At 42.0% G+C, this 6,000-nt stretch overlaps 1 protein-coding gene across 1 annotated transcript in view; it reads left to right on the top strand.

Annotated features, from left to right (window-relative positions):
• Positions 1-6,000, top strand: part of LOC103798344 (VPS10 domain-containing receptor SorCS3-like) — a gene marked incomplete at its 3' end in the record, with an annotated part of 107,357 nt that overhangs the window by 10,880 nt on the left and 90,477 nt on the right. The gene's annotated exons all lie outside the window — the stretch shown is intronic.

Below are 6,000 nucleotides of genomic sequence, written 5' to 3'. Positions count from 1 at the left end.
ACTTAATCTTCACTTAATTTCTCTCTGCCTCTGGTTTCTCATCAGTAAAACAAAGATGGTATTACTTGCCTTGTTTCATAGCTGTGATGCTTGTAGAATCTGTTAACACCTGTGGAATTTAAATTCCTCACCTGGGAGCTCTGTAATAAATCTATATGCTTCTCACAACTGGAGATGGCACTCTTGGGTATTGGCAACTGCACTTAGACCTTCAGGGTAAATGAGGATAGTGATGTTGTGTAGTGTGATCACATACATGCCTACATTTCTGAGGGTGTATTTGTATGAAGTGATTTTGGTGGGACCAGGATTATGTCATGATTGGTTTTGAGTATCACTGTACCTTGATCTAGGGAAATACTTGTACTTCCAAATCCTCACCACCCTAACAGTGAAAATTTTTTTCCTAACATCTAACTTGAATCTCTTCTGTCTGTTTATGACCATTCCCTCTAGTCCTCTCATTGCAGGCATAGCAGAAGAGACCATGCCCCAAATAATAACTGTGTTCCAAGTGTTTCAAGACTGTCTTTGCATTGGTCTGCTGACGGGGGTGGGGGACAGTCTGTGACTCTCTTTGCATTGCTAGTTTGTTTATGTATATTTTCTTCTCTTTCCTTGACTAACAAAGTTTTCTTTGTCTGGGATTATAAATTGTTTTCACTTTTGCTCTTTTGGTTCCCTCCTCGTCCCCATAGGGTGGGCAGAGAGGGAGGGTTGGGGTCAGTGTTTACTTGCTGGTTGGGGTCAGTTCACCACCTGCTTAAGCACAAATGTATGTTGAGCATGTAAATGGTCCTTTCCCCATCTTCTGAATGTTTATGTGGGGAAAATTAGGCTGGTATTGGTGGCTTTTGACAGAATTAGCTTTGAAGGCAAAGATTATATGGAAGAGTGGCTAACATAGCAAGTTTGTAATTGTGAGTATCTCTGTGTGCTTATCAATCCGTTCATCTTTAATAATTTTGTACATTAAAAACCACTCATTGCCACAAAAACAATAAAAATTCCAAAAGAAGGAGACAATGGGACCTTCATAGAGCAGTGCTGCTGGCTTTAAGTCCCTGAGCATTTTAAGCTAATTTGCCTTCATCTGTGAGCAGTTTATTGGCACTGGTTTCCAGTAGCTTGTGGTTGCTCACATTGAAATTTATTTGTTGGGTGCTGTTGCTCTCATATGAAATGGGGAATGGCAGATAGAAATTGTAGATGAGCTTCCTGTGGCTGGCATGGCAGGGAGAAAAGGTTGCAAACATCACGGCAATATGTCTGTGGGCAGGAAATAGAGACTCCAGCATGCCAGAGCAAGTGGAGAGCTCTCATTTTCCACATGTAAATATGTCTGCCCTCTTTCTGTTGTGCTGTGTGCTGCCCAGTGCTCATCCATTTATTTGTTATTAATTCACTTGGTAAATATGTGCACAGGGCTGCAGATGAGTTGTGTTAATCTCTGTGCTGAAAAGGCAGGATCATTTAGAAAAGAGATGAATCTCATGAAGTCAGTCAATGCTGGCCTTTCAGGTGGCTACCTGAAATGTTTGCCTACTTTCTCTGGCTGCTGTGCTTTTTCTTCTGTCTCTAATATGAGTGTTCCCTGATACAAGAGCATGACTGCCATTGGTGTGGCACTTTCTGGTTGTTCTGAAGTTGGTTGTCAACCTGGCATAGGAACTGCAGTGCCTTTGCAGTCTAATTTGTGGGAAACAGGTGTCATATATTCCACTGTGAGGTATATGCAAAGTGCTTTGCCAGTCTAGAATTGGCAAGATCTGGAGGTTGGTTTAATGAACTGAAGTAATTTTCCCTCACAGTAAAATTTTATAGCCATGGAAGTTGTTTGCGCCACCAAATACTCTGAAGAGCTTCTGAGTACTGTTGTGATTTATGGGCTCAGAGATTTCTAATAATCATCTGAACAATAGGGAGCCCTTTAGGGATGTGTTTTCAAGATGGAATGAAACACGGGCTACTGTTTCTGGTTACATGTTTTCTGCTTTCATGCCAGCCAAGTTGTGTCAAGACTTAAGGCTGCTGAATTGAGCAGTCTTGGCTACTTGCTGGCCTTATTTTAAAGAAGCAGTCCATCATATTAAATCTGGATTTAGTGGCTTAGCATGCTATACAACATCATGGAAGGATTCTTCAGTGCCAGAGGCTCTTAATCTGTATTGAAGACCATTGAAAGTAAATAATTGTCAGGAGCTGGCATTTTTGTCATGCAAGTTATTCAATATACAGTGTAGTTTCAGTGAAAAAGCAATCCATATGCACTGTGGAGGGGCATGTGTGCAAAATAAAATGCATAAGGAAATTCTTGTAGGATTGGAACATTATTTGGTTCCAAGGAAAATATATTTTTTCTCATTATCCTTTCTCCATCCCCACTTCTGTCTACAAAACCAAACCAATTTATTAAATTATTCAGGTCATTTAGTTTTGTGTAAGCTCAGCTTGAAATTGCATTTTCCAGAGGGATTGTATTGCCTTGAGGGAGCTGTAATTCAGCCTTCCCTTTTTCCTCACTCTGTCCTGCAGACTGTCTTTCCCTTTTTTTCATTCTCAGCCAGCTAAGCTGCTTGGTGTCCTGAGGGACACCGGCCCCTGGGGTGTCCTGGGAAGCACAGTGTGGTGTGTGGAGCGTGGCCTGTAGGAGATGGGGAAATTTCATATCTGAGCTGTATTCCCTGAAGTGATTCCAGAGATAAATGCAGTTCAGCATTGAGCTGACTTGGAATTAATTTGGGGAAGATTGGTTTGATGAATAGAAACAGTTTAATTTGGCACTATAAATGTGTTTTCTTTATTTTGATTAAATAATGGCTAAGTGTAAGTTTTTGTCATTTCTGAACCACTTGGAACTTTATTCATTTGTATTTCTTTTCCCCAGAGCACAATGTTTTCCTCTTCATTTAGGCTGCAGAGTGGGCATTTTCTATGGCGTGGCAATTCTAGATTTCTCTCAGTTCAGGGGAAGAAAATGGTTTTGTTTTGAAATAGTACATTACATGCGAAATCTCCAATTTTCAATTGAATTTAGCTTTTAAAATGGAAACCATCAAGATTTTCATGCAAAATTACTCTGGCACAGAAAAACCAGGGTTATTTGCTAGTGTTGACAAAAACAAGCTGAGCTTCTTCAACTGCAAAGCAGAAACTGGAATCAAATGTCTCAGCTTGAATCAATGAGGGTTTTTTTCCTTTTTCATTTTTTCTCCTGTCAGAATTCAGTTTTAGAAAATATGTCAAATTTCCTTATGTTTCGTTTCATTCTTTTTCAACTAAAGCATTCAAACAACAGGATGTCTTAGAAAATCTGGCACTTGCCCACATCTGTCCCTGATGCCCCTGCTTTTAGTTTCTTCTTAGCACAGTTGGGGCAGCCTGATATGGAAGCCTCAGAATAGCCTCTTGAAAGGGTTTGAAGTCTCCTCTGCAATGCTGTGTCAAACACACCCCATGAAAACTGCTTGGGGACCAGCTGTGCCTTTCAGGCTTTGCTTTGTCTCTTAACTGCCTGTGATAGTTCCTTTAGCAGTTCTGTTTGCTCCCTGGTCTCACAAGGCAGTGTTTGTGAGGAATGTGCTTTCACAGCTTTTTTTTTGGATGGGTGTGTGTTCGGACTCTCATATCCTCTCTGGTTTTCAAATTCCCAAACCATTGCAAGAGTTAACTTTATTGAATCTGAAGTGCCTTGTCTCAAAGCAAGTGGGGACAGAGTGGAAGCCACCTGGGGTTGTGGTGCAGGAGTGTTGCTGTTGTCTGGCCTGGGCATATGTGGTGAATGATTTTATGGACAGGTTGCTGCAGGTGACTGCAATTCCCATTGCCTTGGGCAACTCCTGCTGATTCCTGGGACTCTCTGAGATACTGCAAAGGGATGGTGATGATGTTGCTTTCCATGCATTAACAACAAGCAGAGATATATTTTAGTCATCCTGGGAGAAAATCCAGAAAAGTTGTACTAAACAATGTGCTTTTAATTTGAATTTATACCCAGGAGCTGAGTAGGATTCAACCCACTTCTGTAAAGCTGGTGTTATCCTGTGATTTGCAGGGTTTATGACAGCTAAGTGTCATCTTTAAAAATATAGGTTATAGGAGATCTGGGATGAGAGACACAAAGAGCTGGGAGGGTATGGATGTTGCCTTTAGTTGTACTTGCAATTTAAGGTAGAATTCCTCTGTTGAAATTTGACCAGGACACAGAGATTTTAAGTTTAGGAATGGATCCAGGATCCACTGAACTCAGCTGTCTTTAATGTGATTAGACTCAAACTGGAAAACTAACTTTGTGAAACCTGACCACAATTGTGAGCAACAAGAAGAATCTAATTTCAGGCAAGGCAGGGCCTGTGCTGTGGTGCTTAGCTTCCTGGAGACTCTTGAGAGGAGTCCTATCCGAGTGCCTAGGGAACATCCTAAAAATGTCACACTCATCGGGTTTTAGCTTGCAGTAGGCTGCCCTGCTTCCCACAGTTGGAGTAAGTGGAGGAGGTACACAAACCATACAAATCTTGTTTGCTGCAGCTTGCAGCTGGAGCTTCCCCGTTTGTATGGAAAGGTGTGTGCAGGGTTTAAGTTGTGATAAAAGGGATATTAGCCTTATTCCCCATGGCATAGCATTGGTTTAGGCTGACATGGACTCCCATATGCTGACTCAAAATCTGGCTGGCAGGTTTCTTTTCACACCCTGCTGGAAACAGCTTGACTTTTATCTTCCTCCTAAAGGTCTCTGCGTGGGGAAATAAAGGGACAAAATGCAATCGGGGATGGTGAAAGTGAATCCAGTAGAGAGAGGAATGCTCAGAGCATCTATTTGAAATCCATTAAGCTGGGTACTGTCTGCATAGTCACGTATCAAGGTCCCTTGCAATTTTCAGGTTTTTCCATGCTATTATGCTGACTCTTAACCAGCTGCTGCAGCAGTTGTGATATTGATTAATCCTTTGGCATTTTCCTGCAAAGCTTTAAACACCTCACCCAGTAGCCTTTCAGCTGGGAAACACAAATGAAAGTTGTGGGAGGACGAAGAGGGAGGGAAGCCTGACTTTTGTAGTAGCAAAGATCCCTCTGCATAGGAAAATATTGATGAACTCAGCCATTTGGGTCACATCTCTCATTTGGTCTCACCTTTTAGTCAAACTGTGAAGTAGCTGTTAAGAAAACAACCCCTTCTCCCTGAGTATTTACTAAATATTTCCCTAGATGCTCTCACAGCCCAAGCAGATGGAAGGGAAACTATCCTGTGCTTGACTCCTGCAAGCAGGTAACCATGCTGAAATGTTAAAATGATGCAAAACAAAAATGAAGAGATGCCCCAGAGCTCTTCTTGAGGCTGGTCCTGTAGAATCCAGGGGAATAAACAGTGTGGCATTAGCTGTGCTAAAAAAGCAAGGAGCAGATTCTCAAACACTGAACTTCCACTGAGAAAGCTCAATTCTTTCTGCAGAGGTTCCCATCCCATCTGAGGCTGTGAGCTTGCACTGAGGCTCCTAAGTTATCAGAGTGCATAACTGCCTTTCCAGGAGGGAAGGTATCGGACAATGTAGCTTCTAACTAGAATGATTACATTTACCTGTGAAATCTGAGGTCAGAGCACCAGGGATACCAGAGGGAAGTTATATTCCTATATAGTCCCCCATGGACTGCTTAACTCCCCTCTCCTCTGACCTCAGTTTTTGAGGGGCATGACTAGGGACTGTTCCATCTATAAAGTTAATCAGTGGGTCTTGGAGGCTCTGACTCTCCTTGAGCACTAAAGATACAGCTGAATTTTTGTCTTGCTCAATTTCTAACCAGAATGTCATGCTGTGTGTCCCTCTATTTTTACCACTGCAGAAAAGTGATAGCATGTAGAAATTCCCATGCTCTTGGAGTCAGTGACAGCAGATAGAGAACAGCAGAGCTCATTCTGGGCAAAGTGGTCTGTTTTGCTGAATGGGGATCTACATTAACAAACTTGTCAGTTTTTTCCATGGAGACTCACTAATTAGTGGTAGC

This window comes from Acanthisitta chloris, unplaced genomic scaffold (assembly GCF_000695815.1).
Source record: "Acanthisitta chloris isolate BGI_N310 unplaced genomic scaffold, ASM69581v1 scaffold17442, whole genome shotgun sequence".
Classification (NCBI taxonomy): Eukaryota; Metazoa; Chordata; class Aves; order Passeriformes; family Acanthisittidae; genus Acanthisitta; species Acanthisitta chloris.
Note: the sequence above shows the minus strand (reverse complement) of the source record. Positions and strands in the feature narration are given on the sequence as shown.